This window comes from Callospermophilus lateralis, chromosome 11 (assembly GCF_048772815.1).
Source record: "Callospermophilus lateralis isolate mCalLat2 chromosome 11, mCalLat2.hap1, whole genome shotgun sequence".
Classification (NCBI taxonomy): Eukaryota; Metazoa; Chordata; class Mammalia; order Rodentia; family Sciuridae; genus Callospermophilus; species Callospermophilus lateralis.
The window spans coordinates 75505156-75527875 of NC_135315.1; the positions used below are offsets into that span (position 1 = coordinate 75505156).

General features: G+C 35.6%; 1 pseudogene; it reads left to right on the plus strand.

Annotated features, from left to right (window-relative positions):
- Positions 1-22720, plus strand: part of LOC143410614 (kynureninase-like) — a 97877-nt pseudogene that overhangs the window by 22488 nt on the left and 52669 nt on the right.

The window sequence follows — 22720 nt, forward strand, 5'->3', positions numbered from 1 at the left end:
ACCTGTTATATTTTTTATTCACCATATGATCTATTCATGCATTATCTCTATATACATCAACCCAGGGTACACCTTTTTTTTCTCGAAATTCTAAATGATAGTGTTTCAAAACATGCTCCCAGAAATGGTGGAAGAAATACGCATGTCACCTGCTGCATTTCATTACATCATGTTCTGGACACAAGATGCAAAACTCACACCTTTCTTATTCTTCTGCCAAAGCCTCATTTTAAAGAGAGCATGAATTACTAAAATCATCTACGTCTGCATTGCCTATTGTTTTCAAAATTCATTCCTATGGTGAGTATATACTTGATTCTTTCAAGGATAGTGTGTTCAACTACCCCCCTGTTGAAATTATCCCTGATCTTATCACTCATTTTATACTTTGCCTGATCTCCTAACATCCTTATTGATATCTATTTCCCCAAGTGCCTTGTTGTGACTGACTCTTCATGTGTGCTGACATTCCCATTTACACTTTAATAGAAATTCATTGGATTGCAAAAAGGGCCTTTGGTCCAAATCCTAAACTCACTCTTCTTCCTTACCCTACACTGGAATCCTGCCTACTCTATTTCACTGCAAGTTCTCTTTTACATTCAGTAGTCCCAGGTACAAGATCTTAGGCCCTTGTCTATGGATTTAGAGGATTCATCTCTGCAGAACAAAATTCAAAACAATGTATCCAAATCAAGGGCCCAACAAACTTGTGTGCTTCAGATCTTACCTAGTTTTCTATTTTCATCCTTCCATTTCCCCTTACATTCGAATAAATATCCCAGTTGCCCAATACCCGTATTCATCCAGCAGAATGACTTTTAACCCAAATTGAACATGATATGACCCTTAATCATACTCTGTTCCCTCAATCTATTTTCACATAACAGCAGGTCCTGAGTTGATCTTGCTATACAGGTATGTGGGGAATTCTACAGCTGCTGAGAAGCTCAAAGGTAGATGCAGAAATGATCCCTGGAGCAAATGTAGGCAGCTAGGTAGGACCTGTGAGGTCTAAAGTCATCTTCCATGGCCAACAACCCAGTCAGGATGAAGGGATGAGGCTGAATCAGCCTCTCTCTTCTCAATGCAGGGAAGATGGACACAATCAGGTCTCTGTGGATTGCTGATCCCGGGCTCCTAGGGTATATAGACTTTTATGTCTTGTGAAAATGTCACAGGAAGGTGGGGCAGCCTCCATCTCATGGGACCCTTGGAAACAACTGTAAGGACAACGTGGTTGCCAAGGCAGTGACCTCATTAACTTCCCTGAAGGAAGTGACCTCACCTCACTTCCTTTGTAATGGAACTCTCTGAACTTGGGATCCAGGAGGCGAGGAATCCAGAGGCAGTTACACTCCCAATGGGCTCACTTGATTGTCTGTACCAAGGCCAGAGTCATTCTTTGTTGGTACCTAGTTATGTGTGGATAGCCAATGCCTTGAATGGTCTCAACAGGGGCCTTTCCTGAGAAAGAAGTGTTGGCTCATTGCTGCCTCCTGACAACTACACAGAGATGGCCAAGGAGACCAGATCTGAGAGAGGACAGGCTACTGCTGATGAAAAATGAGACAATGGAATCACCCTTTTGCCTATATCCTGGAACTTCAATCAAAACCAGTGAGAAGTTTGAGCAAAATACTTTGAATTTTCTAGGCAATATGTGCTACAGAAATGTGATATGTTATCATAAAAAACAAATTAATGACCCCAAATTAAATTATCCAGAAAAATATTGAAAGGGCATTAATTAAATCATAGTGTAAATAGGGGGAAAAAAGCCCAATCTAACAGAGCTTCCTAAAATACAAGTACATAACAGCACTTGAGATACTTTCCTTTATCCTTTTTATAATTTCTTGTATATTTTTCAAGTGTATTTTCCTCCTCATTTGATGAAAACTTCTTGAGACTCAAAGGACTATTATGTATTTTGTGCTTTTTTTTCATTTTGCCTGCTGGGATATTTACTAGAATAAAAGTTAAACCAGAATTTGACAGTTGAATTGCTGGAAAATAGGTCAGGATGTAGTGTTTTAGTCAAATTTTATATGCTTCTATTCAATTAATAGTTATGTTTTGAAACTAAATTCATAATCATTTCAGTCTCTAACCTAAAAAACAGTATGTGTGTCTTAGTATAGACACTATAATATGCTTCAAGTACACAAGTAGAATGTTCAAACAGTCTTGAAATTTTAAAAATAAAAGAGATAAAAAAGAACATCCAAGACAGTAAAATATAGCAAAATAGTGAAATAATATGTGGGCAATTTCCCTATTCCTCAACAAAAAGGAAATCCATTTTTAAAATGACAAGTTTTTTTAAGCCCCTAAAGGATTACTTTTTGATTTTAAAATAGTACACTTTTATTTAATTGTTAAACATTATGAAGGCCCACACAGAAATGCCTACTTGCTAATGCTGATATTTTAAATCCAAGTATGGTGGCATACACCCATATTCCCAGCCAATCTGGACTCTGAGGCATGAGTACTGTAAGTTCCAGTCCAGATTGGGAAATTTAGCAAAACCCTATGTCAATTTTTTAATTGATTTTATTTTTTAAAAATGCAATACAGCAGAATGCATTACAATTCTTATTTCACATAGAGAGCACAATTTTTCATAGCTTTATATATTAAGTATGTTTACGCAGTTCATGCCTTTTACATGTACTTTGTCAGTTTTTTTTGCATTATTTCAATTCTTATTACACATTTATACCACAATTTTTTATATCACTGTTTCTATATAAGGTATGTTGACACTCAATTCGAGTCTTTATACATGTACTTTGGATAATAATGTCCATCACATTCCTCCATCCTTGCTAATCCCCTGCCCCCTCCTTTTCAATCTTATCCCTCTTCCCTATCTATAATTCATCTAATCCTCCCATCCCTACTCCACTATGAGTCAATTTTTTTAAAGAGAGAGAGAGAGAGAGAGAGAGAGATAATTTTTTCAATATTTATTTTTTAGTTTTCGGTGGACACAACATTTTTATTTTTTATGTGGTACTGAGGATCGAACCCAGTGCCCTGCGCATGCCAGGTGAGCTGCTACCACTTGTGCCACATCTCCAGCCCATGAGTCAATTTTTTTTATGAAAAGTTTGAGGAAGTTGCTCAGTGGTAGAACACTTGGGTTAAATTAACAGTACAAAAAAAACCCTGATATTTTAAAAATTAGACATAAACATATTCATATGTACACATGCACACACAAAGCTAAGAAATGTTTGTCTTTTTTCAATTTTAGGGGAGCCTATGGTCATGATGTAGAAAAACGCCCTTGGATTGTAGAAGATGAGAGCATTGTAGGCCTTATGAAGGACATTGTAGGTAAGTATGTAATTCAAAGAACCCCCCCACTCCAATTGTCATTAGTGTCATTTAGTTATAAACGTTAAGTTATAAAGTCAAAATATTATTGATTAATATGCTGAACTTCTACCCTAAACTATAGCCAAAAAGGATAATTATACCTTTAGGTTAGGTTTGTTCATTCAAAGATTGATATGATGAAAATAACCAGGTTATTTGGCACCAAAACGAAATGCACCTATTATATTTTCTTGGATATCTTTAAACTAATATACACCCACTTAAAACTTGTTCATTTTATTAACTTAAAGTTGAACACATTTTGGGCTGGGGATGTATATAGCTAAATGCCTGAGGCCCTGGGTTTCAATCCTAGTACAATTATAAAAATAAACTTCACTAAATTGTATATAATATCACTACATAATAAAATAAACACTAAGTTACACATGTTACAACTATAAACTAGAATTCATATTTTGGCTCATTTCAACTTAATTCCTGAGGATCTATTTAAATTTAAGCCAAGTGTACTTGAAAATAATACAGCTAATCTGTTTTGATGTTCACATGAATTTAAGTGAATTACATATACTATTGATGGTATGAATCATAGTTTTAGATGGCAAATTGTTAACATTTTGGAAAAAGTTACTCATTTAATTGGGTTGAATATCCAGCATTGATTGAAATCTTACTTGAAATTTAGAGTACTGATCAAAAATTAATGACATTTCAGCAACGGAATTGGTGTTATTTGTAAATATTTGAATGAATTTGAGAAACTTAAAATGTTTTGCAAAGCCTCTCTGCATTACAAGTATAAAAATATACTTATTGGTGTTACTCACATTGCTTCATCTGACTTGAATTCAGGCCGGTAATCAGATGATTAAACAAACATGAAGTTTGAATGGAATTAGAGTGGGCAAAGTAGAGTGGGAAGGTAGCCCAGTGGCAAAGCATTTGCCTTCTATGTACAAGGCCCTTGTTCATTCTAACGTGTGTGAGCACACACACACACACACACACACACACACACACACACACATACAATATTGTCATCAGGAGCCAGGTTTGGTGGTATGCACCTATAAAACTACCTACTTGAGAGGCTAAGGCGTGAAGATCTCTTGAATCTGCGAGTGAAAGAACAGCCTGGGCAAGATAACTAGACCCTACTTCAAAAACAAAGAAAAATTCCAGTGGAGGATAGGACTTTTATACAGAAATAATTAGGACAAATCATTAAAATCTGTGGAATATCTTATTTCTTCAGAAAAGAAATATTGCACCTTTGCTATATGTCAGGACTTGTGGTATTCCCTGAAAGGAAATGGTGAAAAGAATACTATCTTTATTCTCATGAGACTCCCAGTAAAGGAATATAGAAAGAAACACAAAATACATACATAAATAAGTAAGTAAAATACAGAGAAACAAAATGAATCATGAGAACCCATGGTACAAAAAGACATATAATTCTCCAGCTGATGGAGACAGAACATGTATTTAATTACTTTTTTCCCCTGAAATCTTGCAAAACTCTTAAAGGAATTAGGGGTTTACTTTTTGTAAACCCCTGGGCTGGGGTTGTGGATCAGTGGCAGAGCATTTGTCTTTGATATGTGAGGCACTGAGTTTGATCCTCAGCACCACATAAAATTAAACAAATAAAATAAAGACATTCTGTCCATCTACAACTACAAAAATTTTTCTTTTTTTCTTTTTTAAAGTAAACCCCTAAAGAACTAAATAGAAAGCAAAGAGGATGGTACCAGTGACATTTTATGAGTTAGCTAGCAAGAGATCAAGTGGTCCAAAAATAAATAAATAAAAAGTAAATAAAATTTAAGTCTCCCAATGGTGAAAAATGGAAAGTTACAATTTTACCTTTTAGATCTGTCAAAGGCTTGGAAATTACTGAAATTAAGCACCTCTAGAAATGGAGGTGAAAACAGGATAAAAACAGATTTGTGGAAAGTCTGTCTAAAATATAACTAGAATACAACATACCTGTTTGAGTCACCTTTTTTGCTACTGTGATGTCAAAGACCCAAACAGAACAATATTAGAGGAGGAAACGTTTATTGAGGGCTCATAGTTTCAATGTACTCAGTCCATAGGCAGCCAACTCTATTCCTCGAGCCTTAAGGTGAGGCTGAACATCATGGCAAAAGAGTGTGGTGGAGGGAAGCAGCTCACATGATGATCAGTAAGCAGAAAGAGTTGTTCACTTGCCAAATACAAATATATAATCCGAATCCATGCCATCTCCTCCAGCCACATCTCACTTGCTTCAATTACCACTCAGTTAATCCCATCAGGTGATTAATCCTCTAACTTGGTTAAGGCTCTCACAACCCAATATTTCTCCTTTAAACCTTCTTTCATTGTCTCATACATGAGCTTTTAGGGGGAACCTCACATCCAAACCATAATAATGGTATTTCATGATTCCAGGGGAATCTTCCAGACCTTTCTCCAGGAGAAGCCTGGTTAGTCTCTGGGGAAGGGAGAAAAAGCAATATTTAAAACAAATTTTAAGGTTGCCCACTACTGAATACCAATACTTGGGATATGGGTGTTGGTAGTGAGGAATCGGGTTTCTCCAAAGTTGGCCCTGAAGAATTTAGAGGGGCTAGCTCCTCAAACCTCTGTCTGGCCAGCTTAAGGGCACAAATGACTCATGGGAAGAAAAGGAGGTCTGGATGCTTCAGGGTATTCAGGTGTCTTATCAGGTAAGATTAGCATCTTCTCTGGAATGTGAGAGTAGACCTCAGCCTCCTAGGGGTAGCTTCTGTTATTGGATTAAGACTTTCCCTTACAGCCTCACAAACATTAATTACCAATGAATAGGCACTATCTCCAAGTACATGAATATTTTAGTCAGTTTTTTTTAAGGCTGTGACTAAAGGGACCTAATCAGAATCAGAACAACTGTAGAGGAAAGTTTATTTGGGGTCTCATAGTTTCAGAGGTCTCAATCCATAGATACCAGATGCCGCAGTCTGGCTGGGCACAATTCAGGAGCCACTTGTCAAAAGAAACTAACTTTATTTTCAGAACCACACAAGCCACACAAAAGAGATCCTCAGGAAAAACCCTCAGAGCCCAACTGCCACCACCAGCTTCCCACATGCCACTCTCCCAACCCCCAGCCTCCCCATCTCCCACAATCCTCCTGCTCTTGAGGCCGATTGGTTGGGTCATGTGGGTGGAGCCAAAAAAGTCCCCCAATGAGCAGCTCCGTGGCCTGAAAGGGCAGTGAAACAGTCCAATGAGCATCACCGCAGAGGAGCCAATCAGCTAGATGTTTCTGGGGCCGCTGTGAGCCAATCATCAGCTGGTAGTCTGAAAGGGCAGGGAAACAGCTCAATGAGCATCCCCAATGAGCATCATCGCAGAGGAGCCAATCAGCTAGATGTTGCTGGGGCCACTGTGAGCAAATCATCAGCTGGCAGTCTGAAGGTTTGCTGGGGCCCCTTCAGCTGTGCTCTCAACATCTCCCCCTATCTGTTTAAACAACAAGCATGTGGCTTAGGGACTGTGCCTGCCTTAGGTTGTCCAATAGTACATATGGTCCTTACTCGTTATAGGATGAGCTGACCTCAAGGAGTCAGCCTCCTGTCTTAGGTTGGTACCATTGCAATTGGATCTTACCCGTCACTGACTACTGGTCCAGTATACAGCCACACGTGTGAAGAGGTCTTTGTACCAGTGGGGGGGTGAGGTTCTTTGCCTCACCTCTGTTGGCCCCCAAATTTTAGCTGAACGGTCATGACAAGCAGAAGGGAGGAAGATACACCAAGCCAATTGATGGCTCTTTTTGGAAAAATCGTACCACCGATGACATCATCAGCAAAAATACCCCAACACTACCACAAATCACTGCACCAACAGATAGTTCACAATGCATACAGGTGAGTTCACAATGCATACAAGTGATACATAGTGCAGGCAAGTTCTGCAAGCAGTTCAGTGAAGGCTATTGTAGAAACTGCAGATTGGTTTTATCTTTGTCTTCGCCAGCACTGGGATGAAGATAGGAATTCTGGCAATAATGGCTAAAGAAAACATTATGTAACATTCCAGAAGGCACTAAAAGAAAACAATTTTCTTAACAATTTACATTATCTTGAAGAGAATTATTAAATATAATGAAAAGGAAAGGTGAAAGTAAACAAACAGATCTGTTAACCTCTTTTTTTGTTCACATTTTGAAACAACCCTCAACAGCTGTTTACCCAATTTAAATTAAACCATTTAAATCACCTGAAATAAAAAAAAAATTTGGATCCATTTTTTCATGAGTGCTCATCATATATGATATATGGACATACGTACATTCAAACATATAACACAAAACACAAGTGTGCACACATAATATAATATACAACACATAACATAATAGTAAAGGCCTTATAACTTTTTACAGGTGAAATCTCCATTGCAATGTTTAAAAACTCTATAGTCAAAAAAATAGAACTGATCAGCAAAACATTAACCTAGGTCTGTATGAGCTCAAAAAACAAAATAGAACTTCATGATATGGGAAAGGGCAATAATAAAATAGATATTGAAAAAAGCATTCTGGTTCTGTCGCAGATGTAAGAATAACCAAACTGGAGTTCTGGATATTAGCTGTTATGGATTTGAGCCAAATCATCTTCTTTTTGGTCTTTAGAAATCGCTTTAGTTAATCTCTCTGGAATCCAAATCGGCTGCTGTTTTCCCTGTGAAAAAACACAAACAGAGCCCCGACTGCAGACAATCACTGGGTCAGGACCTTTCCATTGTCCTGTTAGAATATCTTTCCAAAGTACTTTAGGCTTATGTACATTTTTTGGAAACATATGCCTTTTCGCAGCACTAAGCCCTGATGAATCCAAATTTAAAAAGTTTAGAGTAAAAAGGGTTATTTTAAGTTTATCTTTGGGGAATATATATACCCCTTCCCAATTCCTTCTTTTTGCTTTAATAAGTACATTTTAATAGTTTGATGAGATCTTTCAACTATGCCTTGTCCCTGTGGATTATATGGGATTTCTGTGATGAGCAAAATTGTTTAAAAGAGGTAGAAGTATAACCAGGGGCATTATCTGTTTTTAACTATTTTGGAACGCCCACAGTGGCAAAATTTTGTAAGCAATGAGCTTACAAAAATGAGCTATAACAATGAGTTATAACAACTTTAGTTTTTTCTCCGGCATGAAGGGAGCCCATCAAAAATCCAGAAGAAGTATCAACTGTAACATGCAAATATTTTAATTTTCCAAATTCTGGCAAGTGTGTGACGTCCATCTGCCAAATATGGTTAGGTATCAATCCTCTAGGATTGACTCCAAGATTAACTTGTGGTAAAAAGGTCACATGGTATTCTACTCCTTTGATACCTAGTTTTGTTAAACCCTCCTCCTATGGGGCAATTCCTTTTAAAATGTCCTGTTTTTTCACAATTGTAGCATGTTCTTGGCCTGGCATCTAAATCCTGTTTTACTGCAGCTGCCACAATTTGCCCTTGTTCATTAATGTCTCTGGCATCTAAAGCCTGTTTTACTGCAGTTGCCATGACTTGCTCTTGTTCATTAATGTCTCTACATAATTTAATATATGTGTTTAAATCTTCATGTTTCCATGGTCTAATGATATCTCTGCACCAACGATTCACTTGGTCATAAGCCAGTTGTTTTATTAATGGCATTGCTTGTTCTGTATTCCCAAAAACTCTGGTAGCTGTTTGAATAAGCCTATCTACAAATTCAGCGTAAGATTCATTAGCTCCTTGTATTATCTTAGATACTTGACCTTGTAAACCTCCATGTCCTTGTAAAGTCTTCCATGCCTTAACTGCATCTACAGCAATTTGTAAATATACACCAGGATCATATGCAATTTGTTGCTGCTGATCCTCATAAGGTCCCTTTCCTAACAACGTATCTAATTTCTCTGAGGATAACCGGCTGCTGCATTTCGCCTAGCCGTCTCCGTGCAAAATTCCTCATTGGCAACCTTCCATAACAGGTATTGTCCTCCATTTAGCACAGCTTTACACATATTAGCCCAATCTGCTGGCGTCATGTTCAAGTTGGTAATGGATTCGACCATGTTTACAGTGAAGGGTGCTTGAGGACCATAGGTTGTTACAGCCTCTTTTAGCTGCTTCACTATTTTGAAATCTAGAGCATGGTGAATCCGTTGCCCTCCTGCCTGTTCAAATACAGGGCATGGTAATCTTTGAGGTCCTTTCTCAGGATCCCATCTATCAACTGCGGGGGTTGGGGGCCTCTCAGCATATGGGGGTGGTGCTGTTGGTTGGACACTTACACCCTCTGGTGATAGAAAGGTGTTAATAGCAGTCTCCTGTTGTAACTTTTCCCCTGATGGCTTTTTTTGCTCTAAACTTTCTTCCTCTGTCTGACTAGCTCGAGAGATGTTCTCTTTTACTTGAATCAATATGTCTTCTCCTTCCTCTACCTTTGTCTGAATTGAAGGCTTTGGACTAAGCGAACCAGATACGAATGTCCACAATGGCAATGTGCCACCTGGCAGAGTTCCTGGGCTGTTCTTTTTTATTCTTTTTAAATCTTCACCATGATGGTTCTATTGTGATATACTTAACAACTCCTCTTTAAAAAGCCATGGGCTACATTTTTGTATTGTATCAACGTATGCCCTGACTGCTCTTGATTTTACTGGGATGCCTCCTTCCTCTAACAATTTACTTAACACTCTTTCGGTTTGTTTTTTACTAATTTCAGATCCTGTGTTTCTACTATAATACAACCCAACAAGATGATGCCAAACAAAACCGAGACAGAATGAAACAAAAAGGGAACAACAAAAATTCATAATAGCCTTTCCATCCTCTTGACAAGTGCATCCGTCCTTTCTCCCTATCTGTTCCTCAGACGCAAATAGTTTTTCCTCAGATGTGAGCGGCTTTTCTTCCGTCTCACTCATCTCCAGGGACAGGCAACTTAAAACAAAAATGAAGCAAAACAAAAGAGGAATCTTAAAATGGCTACCCGTCCTCTCACCCTGCCCTCAGGGGGGAGTAGTTTACTTACCCTCAGTCACTCCCCGTGCGAGCCACCAAATGCTGCTGTCTGGGTGGGCACAATTCACAAGCCACTTGTCAAAAGAAACTAACTTTATTTTTAGAACCACACACACCAAAATAAAACAGTTCCTCAGGAAAAACCCTCAGAGCCCAACTGCCACCACCGGCTTTCCACATGCCACTCTCCCAACCCCCAGCCTCCCCACCTCCCACAATCCTCCTGCTCTTGAGGCCGATTAGTTGGGTCACATGGGTGGAACCAAAAAAAGTCCCCCAATGAGCAGCTCCGTGACCTGAAAGGGCAGGGAAACAGTCCAATGAGCATCACCGCCGAGGAGCCAATCAGCTCCATGTTGCTGGGGCCGCTGTGAGCCAATCATCAGCTGGTAGTCTGAAAGGGCAGGGAAACAGCTCAATGAGCATCTCCAATGAGCATCACCATAGAGGAGCCAATCAGCTAGATGTTGCTGGGGCTGCTGTGAACCAATCATCAGCTGGCAGTCTGAAGGTTTGCTGGGGCCCCTTTGGCTCTGGCTCTCATCAACCAGAGCTCATTCTGTGGGGCTCAAGATGACGCTGAACATCATGGAAGAAGAGTGTTGTAGAGGGAAGTAGAGAGAGAAAGAGACTCCACTCTCCAGATACAAAATATATACCCCATAGCCACACCCCCTAAGAACCACTTCCTCCAGTCACACACCACCTGCCTCCTGTCATCACTCAGTTAACCTAATCAGTGTATTAATCCCTGATATGATTAAGGATATAACCCAATCATTTCTCCTAACCTTTAATTGTCTCACACATGAGTGACCTTTTGGGGGATACCTCACATCCAAACCATAGCAGTGCACTTTAGGGACTAGGATTTCAACATATGAATTTGGAGAGAAACAATTCAGTCCATAACATGTATACAGTAAAAGAAAAAGGATAAATAAATAGGTTCTAATTTAGCTTCCAGAATTCATATTGGAGATTAGGCAAATCTACTGGATTATCTGACATGAGGAGGTTTCCCAGCACAATGACTCAACAGGACTGCCTACAGCAAACCCCATTGTACTAGTCAACTTTTTGTCTCTATTGTATTCAACAAGAACAACTTAGAGGAGGAAAAGTTTGTTAGCTCATGGTTTCAGATTTAGTCCATAGTGAGCCAACTCTATTGCTCTGGACCCAAGGTGAGTCAGAACATCATGGTAGAAGGGCATAGTGGAAAAGCACTGCCCCATTGATGGTAGCCAAGAAACAGAAAAAGAATAAGAGGCTGCAGGCCAGATAAACCCTTTCAGGACATACCCCCAATGATCCACTTCCTCCAGTCATGCCATACCTACCTTCAATTACCACCCAGTATGTGCATTCAAACTAGGATGGATTCATTAGGTTACAGCTCTCATAATCTAATCATTTCACCTCTGAATATTCTTTCATTAACACAGAAGCTTTGGAGGGATAACTTATATGCAAATAACAATAGCTACCATGTTTGCTAAGGCATTCATGTTTAATATGCTCAAATTAAAAAACCTTTAAGAACAATCTGGTTTGGGATTGTTGACCTTATGAACATGAAAGCTTTTCAAAAATTAGAAGGAAAAAACCTTAACAGAAGAGTTTCAAGCAAAAGCTCACTCTTTTGCCAGTCAGTAATTATTGAGTAAACACTATACAAATTTCAATTTTTTAATGTGGTTACATTATAGAATCAAAATATTAATGTAACAGATTATGATAGCAGCAAAAAAGTAATTATATATACATTTCCATAGGCTAAAAACATAGCCAATATTGAACAGAACATTCAGAAGTTTGGACATGAAGTATTTAGGGGATTATGCATGAAGGTATGCTCAGTATATAGGACCTGAGTCAAAGATTTTCATAGGAAACCCTAGGGTGAATCTGTGCTGGCATGATTTCTTGATCTAGAGCCCATGGCAAGAATTGTTGGGAATTTAAAGCCAAAAGCGAAAACCAAGTATATTCTTCCATACTAGTAGGTCATAGAACACTTGATCCAGCTGTCAGAATTACTTAGAGTATATATTTTTATGGACAATCTGAATAAACCAGGATTTTCTTAAGGGTGGGTCAAATTGTGAAAGACTTCATGTGCATTCATTTTTTTGAAAGCCAGTTATATTCATAAAAATGTCTAATATATAAACAAACAAACAAAAAACTGGAAAAAATTCTTGGAAAATTTGACCATGAATGTATGCTTTCCTTACAGATGGATTTTTCTTCTGTTTACTAGATTTTCTTTGAGAACATAAACTGCTTTCTAATCCTGTTATTTTGTGCTTAATACTTATCCCCTAAAGAGGAGTTAAGATGTTTATACACAGGACAGGGAAGTGCTAAGGCGACATTCTGTAGTGAGATTTATTTATGAAGCAAGTAAACCCTATAAAAATTTTTCATTGAGCATTTAAAAGTTTATTGCTCTGTTGCAACTAATTAAATGTGCAAGTGTTTTGTTACCCAAAAAGTACATATATGTCACATAAAGATCCCCAAAATTTTAAACCAGCCACCACTTATTGTTACCAAGTAAAAAAGAAAAAGGGACTATAAATATTGTTTATTTTAAAAAGTAAAAAAGATTAAATTTATTTTTTCCAAAAGTATGTAAAGAAAATTAAATTAAACTGAGATTTTCATCTATCTTCCTCATAAAGTCAGACAATACACATTCTGAGTTTTTTTCAACATTAGCAACCAATTTTGACACTTAAACTCTATGTCAAAAAATTCAGTTTAATTATGACACTGACTTCCCAGATTTTGGTACACATCACATAGATCAAGGGCTCATCTCCTCTAGGCTGCCCTCAATTTTGAGGACAGTCACAATTGAGGAATCATCCATTCTTCTGATTGACCATCTACATACTGAGGGATTGCAATGCCGCCTCTTTGGGCTTGATAATTTGCTAGAGCAGCTCACAAAACTCAGGGAAACACTTTATTCACTTTGATCAACTTATTATAATGACTACAACTCGGCAACAACCAGTGGAAGAAATGTAGAACACAAGGTCATTTGGGAGAGGTGGGAGGTATGGAGCACACATGCCTTCTCTAAGCCTGTCACCTCTCAGCACTTAGAGCTGGTCTACAACTCAGAACCTCTCTGAATCTCATTGATGAGTTTTTATAGAGCTCAATCTCCAGACACCCTCCCATCCCAGGAGGAGGTTGGTAGATGAGGCTGAATGTTACAACCATCTAATTATTTAGTCTTTCTGGCAACCAGTCCCGCATCTGAATTAATCTAGAAACTTCATTGGAGTTATCACAACAGCATAAATCTAAACGTCTTCTAAAGGGGCTCTATTCATTTGGGGAATATCCATGCATTTCAGGATTGGTAACAAAGGCCAATTATTTATTATACCACATGTGACTACATTATAGAATCCTCATATCAGCATTCAGGTATGCTCTTCAACTCAGAAGCTCTCTGAATCTTTTAGCTTCTGTGATTTTGTGTTTTGGTTTTGGATATTGTATCAATGAAATTAAAGATTATTTGGCTCCAAAATATAGTAAAGGACATAAAAGAAATAATTGTTTCTTGAAATGTACAATATCTGCCTTGTATACATAAAACTTAATGAAACATATTTTAAATATCTACATATGTCACTTCCAAAACCTCAAATGTTGTATGACAAATGCATTTTTACGTTTTATATAAAATATTTTCAGTGAATACAGGTTCTTTTTGGTTAATGATTTTGTTGTTAAATACCTATTTTCTTCTCTATAGCTTACAATTTATCAGGGAAAATATCACTGTTGTTTTGTTGTTATTGTATAAAAGTGAATTTAAGCAATATTTTAAAACTTGACTTTTTAAAATATCAGTAATTATTTATCTCCCAAATTTCTTTACTTCTAAAATTGTATATATTAAAGAAATATTCTTTAAGTCAATTAAAAAAGTAATTCGCTGCTTGCTTTAGTAAGAACATATTCTCTCCGAAAGTGTTTGTTTGTGTATATGTGCGTGTATGTATGTGAACAAAATTACAATTTAAAGATCTTAATCTACATTTTTAGAAATTCCTTTAAATTCTTTAAATTTCAGTTTTTTAATTCTAGATTTGAGTAATACTTTCATAAAATAATATAAGTGTTACAGTGAGTTAAGCAGAAGAATTGGCTTTTACAGATAGAAGTTTGAAGAAAGCAGGAGTAAGAAACAGAAAATTAATTGTTCCTGTCAAAGTTACTTTCCTTGAAAGGCAGGGACTATAGACAGACTGATTGGTTAATGCAAGCTTACTTTAGAGTAGCTAACTTTTTTCTTGTGAAAGGATAAACACAAAGGGCACTTCATTGTCATGCCAATCGAAAGTGGCCAGTTTGGTATTTTGGGCTCTATATTTAATCCTGATTTCTCAGATCAGATAAGCTGCTTAGTTTCACTTGGTGTCTTGGAACATTAGCATAAGTGACTCCATTTTTATTTTTAGCTTGATATTTTGGGGCTCAGAACAGAAGCTTTGTCCAAAACAATAGCTTCCTGTAAGTTTATTTAACAGTGTATTCCTTTTTTGTTGTTGAGAATTCATAATTCATGCAGTCTCCTCTCTTGCCTTAGTTTCTAGGAATAGGAAGTTCTCAGAAAAATTTGATCAAGTTTGAAGTAAGAAAAACATTTAGTAGCTTTCAATTTCTTATCTACACATATCATACTTCATTTGTTTAGTTTTTTTTTTTTTTTTTTTTTTTGGGTTTAAACCCAGGGATGGTCTATCACCAAGCTAAAACACAGCCATTTTTATTTTTGAGATAGGGCCATGTTAAATTACCCAGGCTGATCTCAAACTTGCAATCTTCCTGCTTCAGCTTCTTGAGTCACAGGGATTATAAGTGTGCACCATTACACTGGCTTCTCTCTCTCTCTCTCTCTCTCTCTCTCTCTCTCTCTCTTTATTAATGTGGTGCTAAGGATAGAAATCAGGGCCATGGCATGCATGGTAAGAACTCTATGACTAAGTACCACTCCAGTCCCAAATTACTATTTGTTCTCACTCTGCCTTGCATTGTGTAATGCAAGAAACTTCTTTGGAAATTTCTTTGGAAATAAATGTAAAAATTTAAGTCATAAAATAAAATAATATTGCAATAGTAATCAATAGCAAAAGTCAAATGTATTTTTTCCTACTTGCTAGGTAATCTAACTCTGTCATGGACATATACATTGTATAATTTGGGTAATGATTGAATATTTCAGGTTCTTAAAACCATAGTCTTTTTTTTACCAAAAATTTCTCAAAAAGAAGGAGCAAGAGAATAATAAAAATTATTATGTGTACAAATTAATAGAGTATTGAGAAGAAAAAGAAAGTGAACAACCATATTTATTCATAGACATAGAAAAGAATTTTGATTTTTGGATGTGAAAAAAAAACTATTAATTAAACATTTTACATAGAGCCAACAATTCCACAAAATATTGAATAACTTTTCATTATAATTAATGTCATATTATCAAGATGCTAGAAATAGATTGGCTGAAGAATATTATTAGTATTATTATTAAGCCTACTTCTCCCTGGGTACATTAAAAAATCACAAAGAGCTAGATACATGCATTTGAACTTATAAAAATGTTGTAATGTGACCATAAATTTCTTTATGTAACTTATGGTTGACCCTCAGAAATTCAGTAATCCCTGGAAGCTCTACCCTAGCAGTTATAGATCCTCTGCCATACATTAGTCATCTCTACAGGCCACAGAAATTTGCTACTTGAAAAACAAAGCTTAAAATTATTTGATTTAGCGTAATTATAAATGTGACAAATTCAAAATAACACTTGCATCTGCTTAATAAAATATGCAGAATATGGTATGGTGGTTATGAGACCAAAAATGAACCCTCTTATCAAACAATAAGCAGTTTGGAGCTTTGTTATCTCACTTTGCAAAAGATTTGAAATTATACTACTATTAGAAATACACACAGGAAGTTTATTTTGAGTTTGGATCTCCTATATTTGACTTATAGGGTGTATCTTGTAAGCAATGTTTCCAAATGTAATCCTGAGTCAAAAAAAAAATTCTACAGGACTTTGGGAAAGTTAGTTTTTCTCTTTGGATGTCAGTTTTCTCATCAATGAAAATAGAAATATCAAAGTATATATCTCATCAGTTTGTCTTGAGGATAGTGTGAGATAATACTATTGACAAAAAATAATGACTGTGCTTTAATGGATACAAGAAAATATTTTAGCTTGAGCCAAATATGAGTGACCATATCACAGGAACATTGATTCAAGTGACACTGATTGGCATGTTTTCATATACATGGAAGAGGACAGATAAGCTTTTATAGTCACAGAGAAAAAAAAGTCTTAAATAAATATATTTACCAATTTTATTGGTGGAACCGACTGTCTAGGAGGAAGACTACAGCAAGGTGGGGAAATCACAGGTATAGGTTTTATAGCACACTTAACTTTAAGGTTAGTGGAAGCTACAGGTCTTCTAAGCTTAGCAATATATTCTGAGAAGCTCATCTGATAGTTATGAAAATGTCAGGTCAGATACCAAACTTAAGGCACATGGCTATTTAAGTGGCTATGACAGCACAAGATAATTTTGTTTCAGAAGTAGCAGTAAGAATTCATACCATAATATAAAGTATCAGCTATAATAAAGCTGTCAGGATTTTGGTTTTTGACCACACTTCAAAGAAATTTTCTTACTGTAGGAAAGACATATGCCACTCCAAGCAATGTGAGCTTATTGTGTCCATCTAGTATGCCTTGTGGGACAAGATTTTATTTAGTGTCGGGGATGTAAAATGAGACTATTCTCATTGCCTTGATTTCAGACATTATTCACCTTGCGATGACCAGGGAAGCACCTTTTAATTCCTACCACTTTTTCACCACCTTGTAGTATCAAAGGGAAAAATCAGTGTGGAAATAGGAGAGGAAGGTTTCCTTGATGAGGTGAAGATGGTCCCTTCCTTAAATGGTTATGCTAAATCATAAATTCCTAAATTGACTACATATTTCCAATGGCCTCTCCTTGACGAACCTTATCCTGGAATTTATCTAATTGATTTATTATTCTATTTACTGTCTATTGTTTTAAAATGGAACTCTATCAAAAATATGTCTTTGGATATAAAATGTGAATTATGTTTCCTTAACATCTAGTGCAGCCTTATAGACATTAAGGTACATTGCCTATTTTTCTTAGTGTTGGTGAGAAAAACATCATTCTTATTACACAAGTCTAATTACCTTTAAGAGACACCATAAGAACTCAGAATAATGATGGCATCATTACTGTTATTGCATTCTGAATTCTTAAGTGACCATTGTATTCTCTGTCTTTGGGTCTCTTTCTAGTGCCAAAGCCCTCACTCAAAGGAATTAGATCAGACTATGATTGTGTAGTGGATATGATATCTTTGCATGCTTTCTCATTGGAAAATATATGTCTATTATGACTGTTAACTATAGTGCACATATCATAATTTTAAGGCATGTAATTATGTCAGTTTTAAAGTTCTAGTGTATATGAATAGATCCCAAAACCATTTATGCTATTGTATTTTGCTATGTAGCTCTTTTTTTTCAAGCAAAATAAAATGGTTCATTATTTCTTTTTGCTACTTACAACTTCAAAAAGGAATAGAATTTTTAGCTAGTTATGTGTTTGTGACTCTAGATATCATTTGATAAAATAAGTCAAGTGGGAAACTTCCATTTCTTAACGATGATACATCAAATGTGTCCTTATCTCTAAAATCAGTAAGAGGGAGGAAGTACAGAAATCCTCCTACCTTGTTTAACTTTCATGCATCTTTAGAACTTATAATAAAGGAACTAGATTTTGATATGTTTATTTTGCGGGAGCCAAGGAGAAATAAATAGCCCTAATGAATGCTTTGACTGTTAATTTACATCTCCTACTTGTAAGTTTCTTTTCCCACCAATGTTTAGAATACACTCATTTATGGGATCTGATGTATTTCTATCTTTAATTCATGAGATTCTGATGGTTTGCTTATTTAAAAATAAGTTGTGAGGTTATGTTCATTTTTACCAGAAAATGATGGCCCATGACATAATGGTTTCTACTTAATCATGGAAAAGTTGACTCTTACAACAAATTCAGAATAATGAAGAGTTCTTAGCTTAGAACTAAAAAAAAAAAAGAGTCATAGTGGATAAAAAGAAACACTGCTTGCAAGAACACAAAGCAAAGATGTATAGTTACCAGCAAAGCACTGAGTTTTTCAGAAAGACATTATCTAGTACACAGATCTTTAGCAGAGAGAGATTATGGATCAGTATACATTTTTATAGTCATGGTTGAGGAGAAGCTTAAAAATATCTGAAACACAGAAAGTAAACTGTTGAAAAGAAATATAGTACCTTAAATGAGCTACTGTCTTTAAAGTACTTCTTACATGTTAAATATTTAATAAATAATTTTATCTCAAAATGTCAGATGTATTCAGAATTTGGTATGTAGTGTCTATTGTAATTGATGCTTTGAAAAAAATTGACTTCACTTTCTTTAGTATTATTTGAAAACATATCTGTAAATCCAGGCATAACTCATTTTGACTCCCAGGTATGTTATTTAATGTCCATTTGAGATTGGACAAAATTTTCATCATCTGTAAGTTTTAAAGTTCTTCTTTCTAAAAATGACAATAATACCTACCTCATAGATCTGCACAAGGTTTGAATGTGATATGTAAGAACTTATTAAGCAGTTGGGCCAATAATTAACAGCCAAAATATGGCAGCTGTCAATCTCGTTATTATTGTCAAACTCATTATATAAGAAATATGTGGAGAAATGAAGGGGCCCCCTGGCCAAATGAGTACTTTGTGCTAGTGCCTCTAAAAAAGACAGCTGCTTCATGTTAAAGCTGAAGTACTTTTAGTTGGACCTAAAATAAATGCCATAAAATAACATTGGAAAGGTAATGTATTAGAAACAAAATTGGTAGTGCAAGATAAGTCATTGTAAATAAAACACACAGAGAACATGATGTTTCAGTCTGATACTAGAGAATTTACTAATAAATACTTTGGGAAGATAATTTTTCAACTAACATTTAAGTGTACTTTGGGAATTTGTTTGTATCTGATTTACATTTCCCCCTGAGTTTGCTATTCCATTGATAAACATAATGAGCTGATATCTTCTTCCTTTCATCATTCATTGGAAACAGGGCTAATTGAAAAGCTACCCCTGACAGATATCTTATATGTTTAATTAATTAATGCCTTTAAATTTTGAAGATTCCAAAATGAAAGTGTGGAATCAACTGAACAAATGCAGAAATTGTATATTAATGCTTTCTCAATAAATCCATTTCATTGCAGTTATCATTTTTTAAGCCTACACCAAAATGGCATAAAATTCTTCTAGAAGCCAAAGCCTTCCCTTCTGATCATGTAAGGATTTCTTCAAATTACATTTGTGCTCTTTCTACTCTTCCTAGAGGGACATGATTTGCCTGACTTGAATGTTTATTCACTAGTCTTTTCTGAATAACCTTACCCTAAAAAGATCTGTCAAATGCTTTTGATTTAAGAATTGTTTATAGATTGTAGATTTATTTGTTTTGTTCAAGTAAAACATGAGTTAAGGGAGGGAAGGATTGAATAGGAACATTGATTTATTAGTTTTTTTAAAAAGACACTGAAGAAACCGCTGGTCTAAATGAAGTGTGGTTATAAATTTTTTATTAATTCTTGTTGCCTTTTTATGTTATGAGATCAAATCAATACAAACCCCACTGCTTAACCCTTTGGCCATATAAAATTGCAATTTAAACCTGCATTTGCCCCTTCCTTTTCATAGCATAATAGCATAATTTTTCATGCCTTATTATTTTAAAAAACTACTAAAGATTTAAAATATTTCTCATGGTTCACTAAAATGTCATGTAGTATATCTTATCAGCAATTTGGTTGATAAAATTTGATTGTTCCAGACATGTCCACAGAAAAAGGTACATAGCATATTTAACTTTTAGTATTAGAGAAACTTGATTTCTGCATTATATTATGACTGTTAACTATAGTGCACATATCATAATTTTAAGGCATGTAATTATGTCAGAATTATAGCCATTTCTTTACTGAAAGAATCAAACTCTAATATCTTGAGAAAAATCATGCTCCCTGCTATTGTTTGTTCCCAGTCATATCTTATATTCTCAGTAAAGTCAATTCCTATTGTTCTTTCCTTTCACTAACTTACTCATGCTAGGGTAAGCCATTTTTATATCCTCGATTCAACTGTAGCAAGTGCATACTGCTCACATTGGTTTTCTACAGATTCTGATTGTGATTTAGATTAGGAGACTTTTGATAGCAAAATCTCTCCTAACTCCAGAAGTCTAAATCACCCCTACATTTCCATTGGGCTATAATTTGTAGTATCTCAGAATGTTCGGATTCCTACTTAAATCAGATTAAGCAGTTTTTTTCTGAAGTATTAGTTATTCACTTTTAACCTTGACTTTGGATTTCATATAATGCGGTTTTCATTGATATTTTATTATTTGTTTTCCAAGTTGTTATGTAAATGTCCTTCTATGCTTCGGGCTTGATTTAATAAATAACTTCTTTTTCCAGTATGCAAGAGAGTCACAGCTTCAACTTCACGGACTTCATGTTAAAAGAAGTATGCGGATAATAAAGCCATGAGAGGTATATGAGAAAGAAAGAAATATTCATCATGCTTCAATTCACTATTGATTTTTTTTATTCATTTTCCTCAAAAGTTTATTATCTTCATTACTGTAATGGAACTTTCAAGAAAGTACAAAAGACTCATACTTCTCTTACTGTCAGCTCATTTTGTTTTAAATAGTGAATAACTCAGAATTGTATTTATTTTTATATTTCACGGGCTACCCATTTGGTAAGCAAACAATCTTCTATTTATGTTACTGGAGTCTACAGAGTGTACAAGGAAATGGGATGAAGATGGTAAATTGGGTGTACCTTTTTTAATTTTAAATTTTATTGCCCTTGGGGGCCATTAATATCAGGTAAAAGACCAGTGGTATTTGTTGAATTTAAATAGTTATTATCTTTCCTGGCCCTTAATAATCTAAGTATCAAATATTGTCCATTGTCTTTAGACAAAGGAGAAAGGATGAGGTATACTTGGAAAATCTTGGATTTTACAGCCTGACTGACATACCCAGTAGAATCCCACCTCTCCAACATAGTAGGTGTGTGACTTTACTAAAGTTATTTATCTGAGACTCATTTATATTCAAACAGGTAACAAAAGATACATTTGATACAACTTAACCATATCTTCAAGGTCAAAACTCTCTCGTGTATTTCACCTTAAGAGAAGTGTAAGGCCAAGTTGTACACATTTGACATATAAACCCCTGCAGCTTCTATAATTTGGCGCCAAGAAAGTCACACAGAATGATTAATAGGTTTCACATATGATGCTCCCAGGCTATTAAGCCAATGTTTGAACAATTACTTTCTTCAGCCCAGAATTACTGTGAAGAAATTAAAGACCTGCTCTCTTCTCTTCTACTTGCCAACAAGCAGTAAATTAATGGAATGAAAAGTTCTTGCACCACTGAGAGGATATCTGTTTCACACATCCTTCATGAATTGCATATTTCTTGCATAAATGATAGAGTTACTATCAGAGGCTTTAGTTGGAAGTGCCCAGCAGTTTGAAGTCTTATGAGTTAATTGTAATCTTGAGACTCATCTTTTAGCATTACTAGATGATAACAAGTTAGCATGAATGAGGGACATGTCTTATCATGGAAAACAGTTTTTCTTATTTGCTTATTGCTGCTTCTTTAAAGAAATAACTCATGAACTAATTTATATAGTACTTTCCATTACTCTTTCTTCTTAAAATTGTGGTGGTTAAACCTTATTTGATTTTTTAAAGAATAAAGAGTTTCGTGACTGGGGTTGTAACTCAGAGGAACAGCACTTGCCTTGCATTAGTGAAGCACTGGGTTTGATCCTCAGCACCACATAAATATAAAATAAAGATATTGTGTTCACCTATAACTAAAAAATAAATATTAAAAAAGAATAAAGTGTTTGAATTACCAAATTTTTATTTTTATAACTTAGATTTTATTCTAATAACTACTGAAATGCTTTATAGCATATAAATACGTTTCATTTAATTATGAGATTTCAATATCTATCATACTCCCATTTTATAGAGATTCCAGTCTTCTTGTAGTAGAGAGAATATCACACACACACACACACACACACACACACACACACACACACAGAGTTAACAGGTAAGACATTTG